General features: G+C 38.5%; 1 long non-coding RNA gene across 1 annotated transcript; it reads left to right on the top strand.

The window, feature by feature from the left end:
- Positions 1-15050: 15050 nt before the first annotated feature.
- Positions 15051-16113, top strand: LOC143608105 (uncharacterized). The gene is made up of 3 exons (XR_013149141.1): positions 15051-15116; positions 15446-15524; positions 15898-16113. It is a non-coding gene; the product is annotated as an uncharacterized LOC143608105 (long non-coding RNA).
- The last annotated feature ends 373 nt before the right edge of the window (positions 16114-16486 follow it).

Here is a 16486-nt window from a genome sequence, read left to right on the forward strand (position 1 = left end):
GGAAAGAGTCCCTACTTTAATTTATTTTAGTTAAGCTGACAGATTTTAGGGATTAATTCTCGTACATATAAGACAAGGCAGAAACGTACATGATTTATTATGTTATTGCCCGCCGTTTCAGGACGTTATTTGGTTTTATTTTGGAAAGAAATTAACTTGTTTTAAGGAAACGTTTAGATATATTTAATAATCAAGAATTGTTGTGCATATGTGTCATTAATTATCTAACTATTATGAATTTATGGTTGCATGATTTGGGATTGTAATAATTAGTTATGTATTCTTGTGACTTATGCATGTTTGGATATGAAACACCACACCATGATTTCTGCCATTGTTTGTATCATTGTGATGATTGAACAAGAAATACTGTATTGTCATCAAACCGTAATGTTACACATGTAATATTGGAGTCTTGTGTTTCTAAATGTAATACAATTGATGCTTGAATATGAAATATCGGATTATGATAAGTGTATTCTAAGCGTGCACACCCCAACCCCCACGGTTAGTATATACAACTCCACTCTCGTGGAAATTTCAACGGGGCAAGCCCGCTGCCACATTCATGAACACCGGCACGGTGTTCTCGTGACCGTGAGTCTGAGCTAACGGCCACGAACCATATCACGTGGTCTAAGCTATATAACTTTTGGAATCCGGACCTTTTATCTGAAAATCGATTTAAATTTTTTGTAGATTTTGAAAATTTAACTTTCAAACTTTATTGAAAAAATAATTTTTTGCTTGTTATAAAGAGAGAAAACTACCTATTCTGAACGATAGATCTTTACTTTCTTCTCTCTCTCTTTTTATGTGTATACCTTGTTGATAGATTTCGTTGAACTATATATTTTCTCATAATATATTGTTAATACCATTCTACTTAACTAAAAGTATATAAATCGTTATAAAATTATTGTTTTATCATATCATTAGTAGATATTTTGAATCCAAATTCCTCACATCAATAGGTAAACATTAAAAACTTAAATACATTGCTGATGAATACAAAATATCTCAAAAAGAATGTTTAAAAAAAAAACAAGAAAGAGAAATAACTATTTTGCAATGGGTAAAAAAAAGAAAAAGAAAAAAAAAAGCTTAGGGATTGATTGTGGAATTTGGTTGGGAAAATCGAAAAGAAAATAGAGTTCACAGCCGTATGTAGCCAGCCCTTGACCTCGTCACCCAATGCTTTTTTTATTCTTCCGGCAGAATTATCAATAATAGACCCTAAATCATTATCTATTAAAAAGGAGCTATTGCATATTGTTTCCAAAACACTTTTTAACTTTTTAAGTTGTTATTAACGGTCAGGTTTGGTTCGATCTGTTTTAGTTTGAAAAACTTGGTTTAACCGGATATAATTATTACAGAGTATCTTAAACTAAACAGGCTGATTTGGTTGTTTTTATGCCTAAAAACAGGTGGGTCGATTGGAAGAGGTAACACATATAATGGGTTTGGGTTAGAACATGTAGTTTAATAAAAGTAATTATTTAAGGTCAAAACGAGCTTTTACAAAAATATTTGATCTTTAACTAAATCTCAATTCAAGACTTCCGCATTGACTTTTACAAATGAATCGGTTTAACAATGAAGACTAAAAAACAATACCAAAATCAATGGCAAAAGATAAAACTTTAATATGCTTCAAAGAGAAACAATCACATGAACATGAATCCGATAATTGCATGAGCACGAATCCAATCTCTTTAAGCTAAATTGTCAAGTAACATTTATTTTCTCAGTAAGTTAGTATTGTAAATTTACTCGTTTTCATCCGAAAATGATATCACGCATTTTAGCCTAACATGATATCATGGAAACGATATGAAAAGTAATATCATTGGAAGCCTTTGATATTGAGACATTGGGACAGAGAAGAAAAGCATTGTTTAGAGTTTGATTCATGTCAAAAATCTTTTTGTGGAACGTCATAAATCACCTTATTCTAACACAAAGCTTAAACCTTGTAGTATCATATTAAAACTTGTAAAGAGAGTGATGAGAAGAAAAAATTGAAAGAAAACGATAATTTATCAGGGTTTTGTGCAATTAAATAAAAAGTGAGAGAAATATTCTTATTTTTTTAAAAAGCATAATCATATATTAAATTTTATGTTGATAAGCTGATTTCTATACGCCAACTAATATTCTAATTTCGCCTTTTGTTTTTCACTGAAATGAAAAAACACAACTAACTGAAATTCGTGACAAAGAGACGTTAAAATTCGAAACACAAGTAACCGTTGAGAAAAAAGTAAAAAACTTGACTTTACATGCGATGCGGTCCTATGTCACTTTTTCTCAAAGTGAAAAAAGGAAACCTTTTTCACACTCCAAAACCTTTGTTTGTTTCTTTAAGGTCAAAAGTGTAAGTGTGTAATTTTCACTTGCTAACTAAAAAATTGAGGATGTCTCGTAAATTCTTTATTAATCAAAGTACTTTCATAAACCATATTTTAAGTTTTTTAATATTGCAACACTGTATTAGAGAAGCATTTCTTACAAATTTTGAATGTATATATATGTATCTCCTAAAAATAATTAAAAAAAATTAGGGGTTATTTGGTAGCCTATCTTATTGCTCGGGGTAGCATGAGTGCATGACCAAGTACTAAAAACTTACAAAACAAATATTCGATTTTACAAGTCATATGTTCAAAAATATCTACATATACTTGAGGGTTGTCGTTAAAGTCAATGGTTCGTCGAAAAACTGAAATATACATGATATAACTTTGAAGTTAAACTAGTTTAAATGCACGTTACAATTGAAATAAATGAAAGAATGATGAAAATAATGTGGCTAAGGATACATGTTTAACATGAATTCTTTAAAACAAATTTCTCGTCTCTGATAAGAAAATATGTAAGTCTCTCAAGGTATAACAACCGGAACAATATTAATTGTTGAAGATAGCCCGAGATCCTGAAATCGCACCTGAAACTTGTAATTAAAAAAAATTATTGAGCATTTGTAAATTGTATTAAACCTAGTTGCAGAAGCTCGATATCATGAACTTGCACTAAGTTCTAAGATTATAACCTTATAGGTCACCGAATTTTACACAACTAAAAACGTTTACGTACCAAGTACCAACTACTTCAAAGCTTATTAATCCTAGACATTCCAGGTATGTCACACAAGTTCCTCACAATTACTTTAAGCACTTCCATATGAAACATATCATTTGAATATGGAGATATCTTCGTTTGTGTATAATCTTTGACAATTCTTAGCGAGTTGTAAGCTCTTTCCAAAAAGATCACAAACTCATTATTTAATAATTATATTTATAATAATCACATAAAATTATTTTTGTCAATGATGAATAAAAGCCATACTAAAATTTTCAAGAAAATGTAAAACCCATTGGAAACATATGCATTATTACCTATAAAAAGTGGAGGCTCGTTGACATTTTTTTATACATGCATTTTGAACTGGGACAGACACCAAATAAGAGCCTTGTTTTGGTGGTCTTGATCCAGTGGTGTTGGCAGCACTTCTCATGGACTTAGAGGTTGCTTGGTAGTCTCTTGATGGTTCATAGCCTTTTAATCATTCAGACTTAAGGCTACCTCTTAACCATTAAAGCTTAAGAGGCTATCAATCATTAAAAGGTAGTCTTTTAATGACCATTAAGAACTACCAAATAACCCATAGAATGGCAGGTTTGAACCCCTTAATCATTCAAACTTTGGTTCCATTTACATTTAAAAAAAATCAAAATTTTGGATTAAATACACGTAAAAATTTCTGGAACAATATCAACTTTTGTTCTCCTTCGTAGTCGATTACAATCAGATTTCAGGTATGTTATGTTTCTTATTCGACTAAAGGTTGTAAATCAGTTTGTTATTTGAGTAACCGATGGAATCAGATTGTAGATTTTCGTGTTCGATTACAATCAGATGTCTGCTCTTCTATTTAGAGATGATCCACTCCTTCCCCTTTTCACTTAATATAATCTTTGTAGATTTTAAAGATTATGGATTTAATGTGTGAACAAAACTAAACACGGAAGGACCATCACCTGTGGCTGTGGTTGAAAATTTAATGAAATTAGGAGGTTATGATGATGATTTTTGTGAGTAGCCTGCTTGCGGTGCGCACATATGATGTATATATGTGTGAACCCTCGGGTGGGCAAAAGTGAAATTGCACTAATTTTGACGTTATTTTACTAATCTCGTGAAAATAACGTTAAAAGTGACGGACGGTTAATCAGGCATCATGTAGTGGCGTTGATAGCTGAAAGATAAGGGTACATGCACCGATCAGCCGGTGTCCCGATGATTGAGTGCTATGTGCCTTATGTCCAAGGCTTGATGCAAAACTACTATAGAGCCGGGGGTCTCACCGGAAGCAGCCTCTCTATCCCTATGGGGTAGAGGTAAGGCTGCCTACATCTTACCCTCCTCAGACCCTACCATAGCTTTGCTATTGGTGGGATATACTGAGTACGATGATGATGATGATTTTTAGTACATGATCTGAGTGGATTAAAAGAAACCTGAGTTTATTTACTTCTAGCTACATGATTATGTATTTATGTGAATAGTTTTTGATATTCCATGAAGCCCAGTAGATTCCAAGATTATGCATAATTCCATGTTTAGTTTATTGCATTGTCTTTCCTGTAGGCTCGTTGTTTGGCCCAAGAAAGGGCCCAACCCGATAGTTTATTCACTTAATGTCCCAGTGAGGGTTATTAGATTTTTTTGTTAGCTAAATTTGGGTTGGAGCATCCCAGTGAATTCTTCAAATTATGTGAGTAGGTTCTCTATTTTTTAGATATGATTAAAAATGGTTGTGAGAGTTTGAGAGAGAAAATGTTACTGTTCATGGTTAAATTTGGAGAAGCGCATTGTTCATCTATATAATTTTTTAATATTTTTTAAAGTGGTTGTGAGTGAATAAGAGAGAAAAGGTAATAATAAAAGTATAAAAAGTATTATTTAACTGAAAATGAGAGAGAAAAAATAGTGTTTTTAGTGTAATAATAGAGATGGAGATGGAAAATCGAATGAGAATTATATATCATATCGGGTTAGATTTTCATCAAGAGAAACATGAGTTATGTATAAGAGACGATTTTAAGTTAACATTGATTTATAATATATATTAATAGCTATTCAATTATTATAATTATTATTGTTATTATTATTACTATTATCATTTTCTATTTATTATTATTATTATTTTCTATTTATTATTATTATTATTATTATTTGCTTAATTTTAGTTTGGTTTTGTTTTAGTCTATCTATAATAAAATATTGTTTGAAACTTACTAATATCATATTGTTTTTAGTTTATTATTTGTGTAATGCTATTTTTATTTTATATCATTTTATTTTACTTATTTCTTTATACCCTATGCACTCACGAAATTTAATTTTCTCAAACACCTTATTACTTATAACCAATAAGGGGGTGTTTGGTAGAGGGAATTGAGGGGTGAGAAATGGAATTGGAAAGAATTCTCTTGTTTGTTTATGAAAGAAAGAGGTTTTCTCTGATTTTGTTTCTCTAAAAAAAGCGGAGAAATGGATTTCTCACCCCCTTGGCAGAACCTGTGACATCTGCCCTGATCCGACCCGACCCAGGTACCCGTTTCTCTTATCCGATCTCTTTCTTTTATGATTTAATATTTAATATTTATACTTATATTTTACTTTTAATAATAAAAATATATATTTTCCTTCCCGCCTCTCTCTCTCTTTCTTTCCGCCGTCCCATCCCTCTTCTCTCTTTCCGCCTTCTGTTCCCTCTTGTCGCTGTCCCGCCCTTAAGCCTTGTTTCCTCTTTTTCTTCTAACTCTTTGCTTGTCCTTTGGTTCTTCCCGCCTAAGGATGTCTGCAGCTCCACGCGCCAGACTCCTTACATAGGAAGCCTGCGTGAAGACATCTTGTTCCTGCGATGCGTGAAGAGAACTCTTCTCGCAGCGCGCTAAGAATGCATGTTCTTCCCGCAATGCGCTAAGAATGTATGTTCTTCCCGCGATGCGCTTAGAATTCTTGTTCTTCACGCAGCACGCGAAGGATTTGTGATTCTTCCCGCAGTGCGCTAAGGATTGTTGTGCCAGCCTTCGCGCTCGCGCACTCAGCCTTCCCGCGCTTAACCTTTGTATCTTCTGTTTAAATCTAGCCGTTTGCTTTTGTGTTGTCTTATCATTTGAGTCGTTGACCTAACCCATCTAATGTCTGAATAGTTACTTTCGGCGCAGCATGCGCACCAACCCCATTGGTTGGCAGATAAAGTGACTGACATTATCTTTTGAGATCTGCTTTTGCCATGCTTGACCAGTACCTTTATCTGACCTGCCCATGCCTTTTTACTGTTCGCTGTCAGCTTTATCTTGCCCCCTGCAGCTGCCATATCTTTTGATATCTTTACTTTTCAGAACTTTTTACCGTTGATATCTTTTCTTTTACTTTTTGAAATCTTTTCCCCTTTTTCTAGGGTTTATGTCTCCTAGGGTTTTCCTATAAATAATAATAATATTTTCATAACACATCACACACAAACACTTAATCTCTCTTATTATCTCTTCCTCCCTTTTTGCTCTCTGCCGTTGTCCTTCTGCCGCCTCCTCTCTTGCCTCCGTTTTCTCCTCTCCCCTGCCCTGATTTTCCGGTAATATATATATATTATATAATAATTTACTTATTAATTATGCTAACTTATTATCTAGACTTAAAACAGATCATTAAAACAACAATCTTATTTATAGGTTAACTTGTGCTTGTTTAAAGTTGGTTCTTGCTTTATCTTACACCGCATCGTTTATCAAGTGAGTTATCTCGTATCTAATCCCTTTTTATTTTAAATGCTTTGGGATGTTCATGTGTTCATACAAAACTTGAGTCTTAAACTGTTTATGAACTTTAGTCGCGCAGTATCCCATGTGTTGAGGACGTAGACTTGGCTGTTTATTTGTATGTGTGGATCATTAACCGTATTGACGGTCTATTCCGCAGTTTTCATGGTACCATTAGATGAACACGGGAGAACTATCGTTTATGATTTTCTCTTTTGTATACACATGCACAGTTAGTCTTGTTTGTGAGCTCAATTGTGAGCACTGGCAGTCTTGTCTCTTAGAGTTGGTCCCGATCAGATTACACCCTTGTTGAAAACCAGACATACACATGTTGCGCGCAGATTTATTGTTATCTATGTATTGTATTAAACTTGATTTCTCACCAACACGCAAGTGTTTGACGTTTATTTTAACACATGTTCAGGTTTGCAGTAGCTGTTTTGGAGCTTGTGGACACGTAGGACGTTTTTACTTTTGGACCTAGAATTAAAATGTATCAAGACAAGTTAATGTTGTTTGAATGTTATAATTTATAATATATTGATTTATGTTTGATTTATGTTCTTTATTTTCCCCGCTGCGCGTGCGCGATAAAATGTGTATTAATAAATATTGACACCAATAGTGTCACGAGTAATGAAACAATATGTGGCGCCCCGATGTATAATCCGCCTTTGGTCGGGGTGTTACAGATTGGTATCAGAGCTCGTTGACTTTAGGATAGGTGGTTAGACGTAACGGCCTAGAATACCTAAGAGTCCCTTCTCGCGCATGAGAGAAATCTCATGTTTGCGCGCTTATTGTTAATTACTCGTTATTTATGAATATGCTCGCACTTGCGCAGTATATGATTTTATGTTTTATTCCGCGATATTTCGATTTTTGAATTTCGATTTTTATTGATTTTACTTACATATTCGTTTGTTGGGATTGAAAATCCGAAAAGTCATGGTGATACATGAATAGTTGATTTTCAATTTCCATTTACGATTATGTTCTGAGGTTGGAGACTTGAAAAGTCATGGTGATACATGAATTGTCAACCTCCAATACTCATTTTCTTGTATGTTTTATATTGAAGATTGAAAAGTCATGGTGATACATGAATCGTCAATCTCCAATACCCGTTTACTAGTCATTTTAAATTGGGAATTCGGAAAGTCATGGTGATACATGAATTGCCGATTCTTGATTCGAATTTGCTACCTTTATTAAAGTCTGCATTTAGGATCATTTATTTTACTTTAACTTTTGATAGTATCTAACTCCGTGAGACCAAGCTTTTCGAGGTTAAACTTTGTGCTAAAACTAAGATATTAACTAAAATTAAAATTTTTATAGAATGCCTCCGCTATCTCGCCGATTTCAGAGAAGAGAAGCCTCGCGCATGCGTAGACAGCAACGTTCCCAGGAAATGGCCGCCGCAATAGCCCAAGCCTTGAGCCAAAACAATACCAATACCTCCAGTTATAACATTAAATCCTTCAACGCGGGTAACCCTCCAAAGTTCACAGGTCTCGAAGGAGCCACCGTGATGCTCCAGTGGCTCGAGAAGATAGAAAACACTTTCCTTCACACCCAATGCCCCTCAGAAAGACGAACCCTATATGCTTCCAGTGTCCTGGAATCCAGAGCGCTTACATGGTGGAATGGAGTAGCCCATGCGCGTGGCGCAGAAGCTGCTTCTAGCATGACATGGGAGGAATTCAAGGAAATTCTTACGCGAGAATTCTGCCCTCCCAACGAAATTAAGCGCCTGGAGGAAGAATTCTGGAACTTGAAGCAATACAGCGGTGAAGCGCGCGAGTACGCGACGCGCTTCCACGAGCTAAGCTTACTGGTCCCTCACCTTGTTACCCCTTCACGCCGAGCAATCGAGAAATTCCTTGGGGGTCTCCCCATGGAAATTCAAGATTCTGTATGGGCCAGAAACCCAGTTACCCTCTCTGACGCCATTGAGTTGGCCGCTGTGCTCAGCGACAACCATGTCAGAGCAGGAACCCTGTTCCTGCGGGGATCTGAGAAGACCAAACCCACCAAAACTGCCCCTGAACCCGCAGAAACCAAACCTGAACCCTCAAACCGTAACAACCTCAAGCGCAGGCGCAAGGCCTATGCGCTTACCAACCCGCCCATTGTCCAGCAACCCGCATACCAACCCCCAGTTTACGCGCCTAACCCTCTGTCAGCCTACCCAACTCCCCCTGTAGTTCACAACTATGCCCTAACCAATCCAGCACTCCCTGCCCCGCCTCCTAAGAAACCTTACACAGGAAACCATCCCTTTTGCCCAACCTGTAGATTTCACCACCCAACCCAAACCCCGTGTCGACTTTGTAACCGATGTGGCCGTACTGGTCACACTGCTGAGAACTGTAGAGTCCTTCTCGCCAATCCGATTGCGCCAACACCACCAGTCTACCCGCAGAACCCACAACCAACCTACCAAAACCCACGACCCAGATCGTGCTTTAACTGCGGTGATCCCAGTCATTTCCGGAACGCGTGCCCGAGACTGCAAGTGCAAATCACACAAGCGAATCCGGTGAACCAGATTTCGAACCAAGTGATGCGTGGACGAGCTTTTAACATAACCGCGCACCAAGCGCAAGCGAATAATGACGTAGTTAATGGTACATTTTTACTTAACGGATTTTATGCTTCTGTACTTTTTGATACTGGCGCCGATCGAAGCTTTATCTCTCGCGCCTTCGAGCAGAAGCTTGCGCGACCGCGCAACGATTTAAAAGAAGATTTTTCAGTTGAATTGGCTAACGGTGAAACTGTTTTAATTAACTCGGTGATTAAAGATTGTACGCTTAATCTTAACGAAAACGATTTTCTGATCGACCTCATCCCTATGCCTCTTGGAAGCTTTGATGTTATTATTGGTATGGACTGGCTCTCGAAGAATCGCGCCGAAGTTAATTGCGCCAAGAAGTTGATTCGCATTCCTCGAGAAAATGGTGACCTTCACATCTACGGCGAAAAACCCTCCAGTGGTCTTAAACTTATGTCTTGCGCCGAAGCCCAAAGACTCTTGCGGAAGAAGTGTATTGCATTTCTAGCCCATGTGGTTAATCCTGCTGAAGAAAGGAAGCTTCGCGATATCCCTGTTGTGCGTGATTTCCCTGAAGTTTTTCCTGATGATCTTCCTGGTATCCCTCCCGCTCGTGAAGTCGAGTTTCGTATTGATCTTGTCCCTGGCGCTTCCCCCGTGGCTAAATCTCCTTATCGTCTTGCACCCGCTGAGATGCAAGAATTGGCAAGCCAACTTCAAGAGTTGACTGCTAAAGGATTCATTCGCCCTAGCTCTTCGCCCTGGGGTGCTCCGGTGTTGTTCGTTAAAAAGAAAGATGGATCGTTTCGCATGTGTATTGATTACCGCGAGTTGAACAAACTCACCATTAAAAACCGGTATCCCTTACCGCGTATTGACGACCTCTTTGATCAACTCCAAGGTGCCTCTTGTTTCTCGAAGATTGATCTCCGCTCTGGCTATCATCAGTTGCGCATCCGCGATGAAGATGTTCCGAAAACTGCTTTTCGAACTCGTTATGGCCATTTTGAATTCTTGGTCATGTCCTTCGGTCTAACCAACGCACCCGCCGTTTTCATGGATCTTATGAATCGGGTGTGTAGGCCTTTCTTGGATAAATTCGTGATCGTGTTTATCGATGATGTTCTGGTGTATTCTAAGACCAAGGCCGAGCATGAGCAACATCTTCGGTTGGTGTTGCAGAAGCTCCGAACCGAGCAGCTCTATGCTAAGCTTTCCAAGTGTGAATTCTGGTCTGATGAAGTACAGTTTCTTGGCCATGTTGTGAACAAGATGGGTATTCATGTCGACCCATCCAAAATTGAAGCAATCAAGAACTGGATTACGCCATCCTCTCCTTCTGAGATCCGTTCCTTTCTGGGCTTAGCTGGTTATTACCGGCGCTTCATTTCGAACTTCTCGAAGATCGCTTTGCCTTTAACAGCTCTGACGCACAAAGGTAAACCGTATATTTGGGGCTCGAAGCAAGAAGAAGCCTTTCTAACGCTCAAGCGTTTGTTGTGTGAAGCTCCTGTTCTTGCACTACCTGAGGGTAATGATGATTTTGTCGTGTACTGCGATGCCTCCAACCAAGGTCTCGGTTGTGTTCTTATGCAACGAGGCAAGGTTATCGCTTACGCATCGAGGCAACTCAAGGTTCACGAGAAGAATTATACAACTCACGACCTCGAACTTGGTGCAGTTGTTTTTGCCTTGAAGATCTGGAGACACTACCTTTATGGTACTAAGTGTATCCTCTACACTGACCATAAAAGCCTTCAGCATATCTTTGATCAAAAGGAACTTAACATGAGACAACGCCGATGGAACGAACTCATCAGCGATTACGATTGTGAGATCCGGTATCATCCTGGTAAGGCTAATGTGGTAGCCGATGCGCTCAGCCGAAAACCCTGCCAGCTTAACTGTATTTTGCCGCGCACGCATCTTCACTTCGCGCCGATTCAAAGCAACCTTGAATCGCGTATTCGTGACGCGCAGCGCGCATCCATCAGTAATGGTAATCTTCGCGCCGAGTTAGCGTGTGGCGCGGAAGCACTCTTTGTCCCTAATCTGAGTGGAATTCTCTGCTATCTTAATCGCATCTGGATTCCCTTTGATGAGAATCTTCGCGCTGATATCCTGTGTGAAGCGCACAAATCTCGGTATTCTATTCATCCCGGCGCTGATAAGATGTACAAGGATTTGCGCATAACTTATTGGTGGCCCGGTATGAAAAAGGATATTGCTGTGTTCGTAGCTAGATGCCTGACTTGTTCTAAAGTTAAAGCTGAACACCAACGCCCATCTGGTTTGCTCGAACAACCAGAAATTCCTACGTGGAAATGGGAATGTGTAGCGATGGACTTTATTACCAAGTTACCTTTGACAGCAAGCAAACATGATAGCATTTGGGTAATAGTGGATCGTTTGACTAAGTCTGCTCACTTTCTGCCCATTCGTGAAAACTACCGTGTTGAGCATCTCGCGCAGCTTTATGTCAAGGAAATTGTCTGCCGCCATGGTACTCCTTTGAGCATCATATCCGATCGCGATGGCCGTTTTATATCTCGCTTTTGGAAATCTCTCCAATCTGCGCTAGGAACTCGCTTGGACATGAGTACGGCATATCATCCTCAGACTGACGGTCAGTCTGAGCGAACTATTCAAACTCTTGAGGATATGCTCCGATCTTGTGTTCTTGATTTTGGAGGTAATTGGGATTCACACCTGCCTTTGATCGAGTTTTCTTATAATAACAGCTATCATTCCAGTATTGGTATGGCCCCATTTGAAGCACTTTACGGTCGTAAGTGCCGCTCCCCGATTTGTTGGAGCGAAGTGGGTGAAACTCAAATCACAGGACCCGAACTTGTTCAAGAGACAACCGATAAAATCGCCAAGATCCGTGATCATCTGCTGACTGCCAGAAGCCGACAGAAGAGTTACGCAGATCGTAGACGAAAGCCTCTCGAATTTCAAGTTGGTGATCTTGTTCTCCTCAAAGTGTCGCCCTGGAAAGGTGTTGTCCGCTTTGGGAAGAAAGGTAAGCTTGCTCCTCGTTATGTTGGTCCATTCAAGATTCTCGCGCGTGTGGGAAAAGTTGCCTACAGACTTGACCTGCCGCCCGCGCTCAGTAATGTGCATCCAACGTTCCATGTATCCAATCTCAAGAAGTGTTTAGCTGACGAGAACCTTCACATTTCACTCGATGAAGTTCAAGTTGATGAATCTATGCATTTCGTTGAGAAGCCTGTTGAGATTATGGATCGCGAGGTTAAGCAAACCAAGCGCAGTCGTATCCCTATCGTGAAAGTTCGTTGGGAGTCCAAGCGCGGAGCCGAGTTTACATGGGAAAGGGAAGATCAAATGAAGATCAAGTACCCGCACCTGTTCTCTGCGCAACCTACTTCGAGATAAATTTCGGGACGAAATTTCTTAAAGTAGGGGAGACTGTGACATCTGCCCTGATCCGACCCGACCCAGGTACCCGTTTCTCTTATCCGATCTCTTTCTTTTATGATTTAATATTTAATATTTATACTTATATTTTACTTTTAATAATAAAAATATATATTTTCCTTCCCGCCTCTCTCTCTCTTTCTTTCCGCCGTCCCATCCCTCTTCTCTCTTTCCGCCTTCTGTTCCCTCTTGTCGCTGTCCCGCCCTTAAGCCTTGTTTCCTCTTTTTCTTCTAACTCTTTGCTTGTCCTTTGGTTCTTCCCGCCTAAGGATGTCTGCAGCTCCACGCGCCAGACTCCTTACATAGGAAGCCTGCGTGAAGACATCTTGTTCCTGCGATGCGTGAAGAGAACTCTTCTCGCAGCGCGCTAAGAATGCATGTTCTTCCCGCAATGCGCTAAGAATGTATGTTCTTCCCGCGATGCGCTTAGAATTCTTGTTCTTCACGCAGCACGCGAAGGATTTGTGATTCTTCCCGCAGTGCGCTAAGGATTGTTGTGCCAGCCTTCGCGCTCGCGCACTCAGCCTTCCCGCGCTTAACCTTTGTATCTTCTGTTTAAATCTAGCCGTTTGCTTTTGTGTTGTCTTATCATTTGAGTCGTTGACCTAACCCATCTAATGTCTGAATAGTTACTTTCGGCGCAGCATGCGCACCAACCCCATTGGTTGGCAGATAAAGTGACTGACATTATCTTTTGAGATCTGCTTTTGCCATGCTTGACCAGTACCTTTATCTGACCTGCCCATGCCTTTTTACTGTTCGCTGTCAGCTTTATCTTGCCCCCTGCAGCTGCCATATCTTTTGATATCTTTACTTTTCAGAACTTTTTACCGTTGATATCTTTTCTTTTACTTTTTGAAATCTTTTCCCCTTTTTCTAGGGTTTATGTCTCCTAGGGTTTTCCTATAAATAATAATAATATTTTCATAACACATCACACACAAACACTTAATCTCTCTTATTATCTCTTCCTCCCTTTTTGCTCTCTGCCGTTGTCCTTCTGCCGCCTCCTCTCTTGCCTCCGTTTTCTCCTCTCCCCTGCCCTGATTTTCCGGTAATATATATATATTATATAATAATTTACTTATTAATTATGCTAACTTATTATCTAGACTTAAAACAGATCATTAAAACAACAATCTTATTTATAGGTTAACTTGTGCTTGTTTAAAGTTGGTTCTTGCTTTATCTTACACCGCATCGTTTATCAAGTGAGTTATCTCGTATCTAATCCCTTTTTATTTTAAATGCTTTGGGATGTTCATGTGTTCATACAAAACTTGAGTCTTAAACTGTTTATGAACTTTAGTCGCGCAGTATCCCATGTGTTGAGGACGTAGACTTGGCTGTTTATTTGTATGTGTGGATCATTAACCGTATTGACGGTCTATTCCGCAGTTTTCATGGTACCATTAGATGAACACGGGAGAACTATCGTTTATGATTTTCTCTTTTGTATACACATGCACAGTTAGTCTTGTTTGTGAGCTCAATTGTGAGCACTGGCAGTCTTGTCTCTTAGAGTTGGTCCCGATCAGATTACACCCTTGTTGAAAACCAGACATACACATGTTGCGCGCAGATTTATTGTTATCTATGTATTGTATTAAACTTGATTTCTCACCAACACGCAAGTGTTTGACGTTTATTTTAACACATGTTCAGGTTTGCAGTAGCTGTTTTGGAGCTTGTGGACACGTAGGACGTTTTTACTTTTGGACCTAGAATTAAAATGTATCAAGACAAGTTAATGTTGTTTGAATGTTATAATTTATAATATATTGATTTATGTTTGATTTATGTTCTTTATTTTCCCCGCTGCGCGTGCGCGATAAAATGTGTATTAATAAATATTGACACCAATAGTGTCACGAGTAATGAAACAATATGTGGCGCCCCGATGTATAATCCGCCTTTGGTCGGGGTGTTACAGAACCATCACCGAATTGGAGTGGAAATGAAGGGAAAGCAGAGTAGTCAAAAATATCTGATCGACGGCATACCAGTGGAGTTCCCGTACCCGCCCTACGGCTCTCAGCTGGCTTACATGAGCCGATTAATCGCAACGCTTGATCGGGCGCAGCACGCCCTGCTTGAATCGCCTACTGGTACCGGCAAGTCATTGTCTCTGCTTTGTTCGGTTCTCGCTTGGCAGAACCATCACCGCTCCAACTCCAATTCTCTCTATGGCAATGTTACTCACTCCAAATCTCATCCCGAGGATCCGCTCGGTCACGGTGGGGGTTTTCTTCCTGAAGAAATTGATCCATCGCCAGGTATTCAGAATTATTGCTTTATGTTGTATGCTAGTAGACTATTCAATCTCATTAGGTAAGGAGGAGATTGAAATTGAATTAGAGTGTTTTTAATCAAAATTACGTCGTTTTGGTGGCTTAGATGCCTAACAACACCGTATTCACTTTCCCCTTTGTATATACTGCCCTCTATTTTATTTTCTTGTGTTTATATACTGTCCTGCACATTGATCATGCTCAACTTAGTTTACTTGTATTTCTCTTTTTATATGTTTTTTTTTGGTTAAAAGATATTGCACACTTGCTTTTATCATTACCAGTTAATGTTTCTTTCTCTTTATAAATTACAGCTAACCTGATGCCTACTCTTTCTGAAACAAACACTGCAAATCACAGAAAAAAAAGAGGCGTTGTCATCTACTATGCCACGTAAGTTATGTTCAACCAGCATATGAGATTGTAGTTTATGTTCTCTATTACACGGAGATGATTCTCGAGTTTAGTTTTTTTTTCCTGGGCATGCTGATATATTTGCACATGAACGCTGCTTATTTGGTTTAGTTGGCTTACTTGATCTGTAGACAAATAGACAAGGCTAATAAGTAGTAGCCATGTAAGTGTAAACATTAATTCTGATAATTCATGATAATAAAAGCAAGAATCATGATTTCCTGTTAAACATAAGAAGGTACATTGTTTGCTTGTAATAAGGGATTAACGCACTTAAAGCACTTTCTTACGTTCATATTTATCTTTCTTTATAGAATATTATCTGTGTATTGTTTTTGTATTGGTTATTCAGGAGGACACATTCACAGATTAGTCAAGTGATCGGGGAGTTTCGGAAAACAAGCTATCACGTGCCTATGGCGGTTTTGGTTCGTTTTATCCATCTTATCTTTTTTCATCCTACAGTGTACTTTTGGTCTATGGTCTATTATCTTGTTTGACAAGATTTTTTTGTGCAGTATGTTCTTGCATTCTCATGTTGATGAGTTTTCTCTTGTAGCAAAAATTATGCTTAAAAAAGAAACTATTCTAGTTTATTTGTTTTTTTTTCTATATCACATCCACTCTTAGAACTATATTTCAATGTGCTTCGCATATGGTTTTCAATTCTTAGAGAAGCTTGTAAATTTTATTTTAATGTGTAAATGCCACATCATTTAATCCTTTCCCATCTGGATAATTATTGCTAAATCTTTAAGCTATGTGAAAATTGTTGTTCTTTTTAACCTTCTGAAATGTTAACATATTTAGTAATATCATAATTATGTTATTAATCGTATCTGTTAAAAATATATTTTTTAGATTTTAAAATTTTAGTCTAATTTATTTGTAATTGTCTTGTAGTCTCACAAAGGTGCTGTGAATTTTCGTGACAAGTCATT

The sequence above is a fragment of the Bidens hawaiensis genome, unplaced genomic scaffold (genome assembly GCF_021521415.1).
Source record: "Bidens hawaiensis isolate Kalapana, Puna unplaced genomic scaffold, B.hawaiensis_p1.1 tig00097794_1, whole genome shotgun sequence".
In the NCBI taxonomy this organism is placed as follows: Eukaryota; Viridiplantae; Streptophyta; class Magnoliopsida; order Asterales; family Asteraceae; genus Bidens; species Bidens hawaiensis.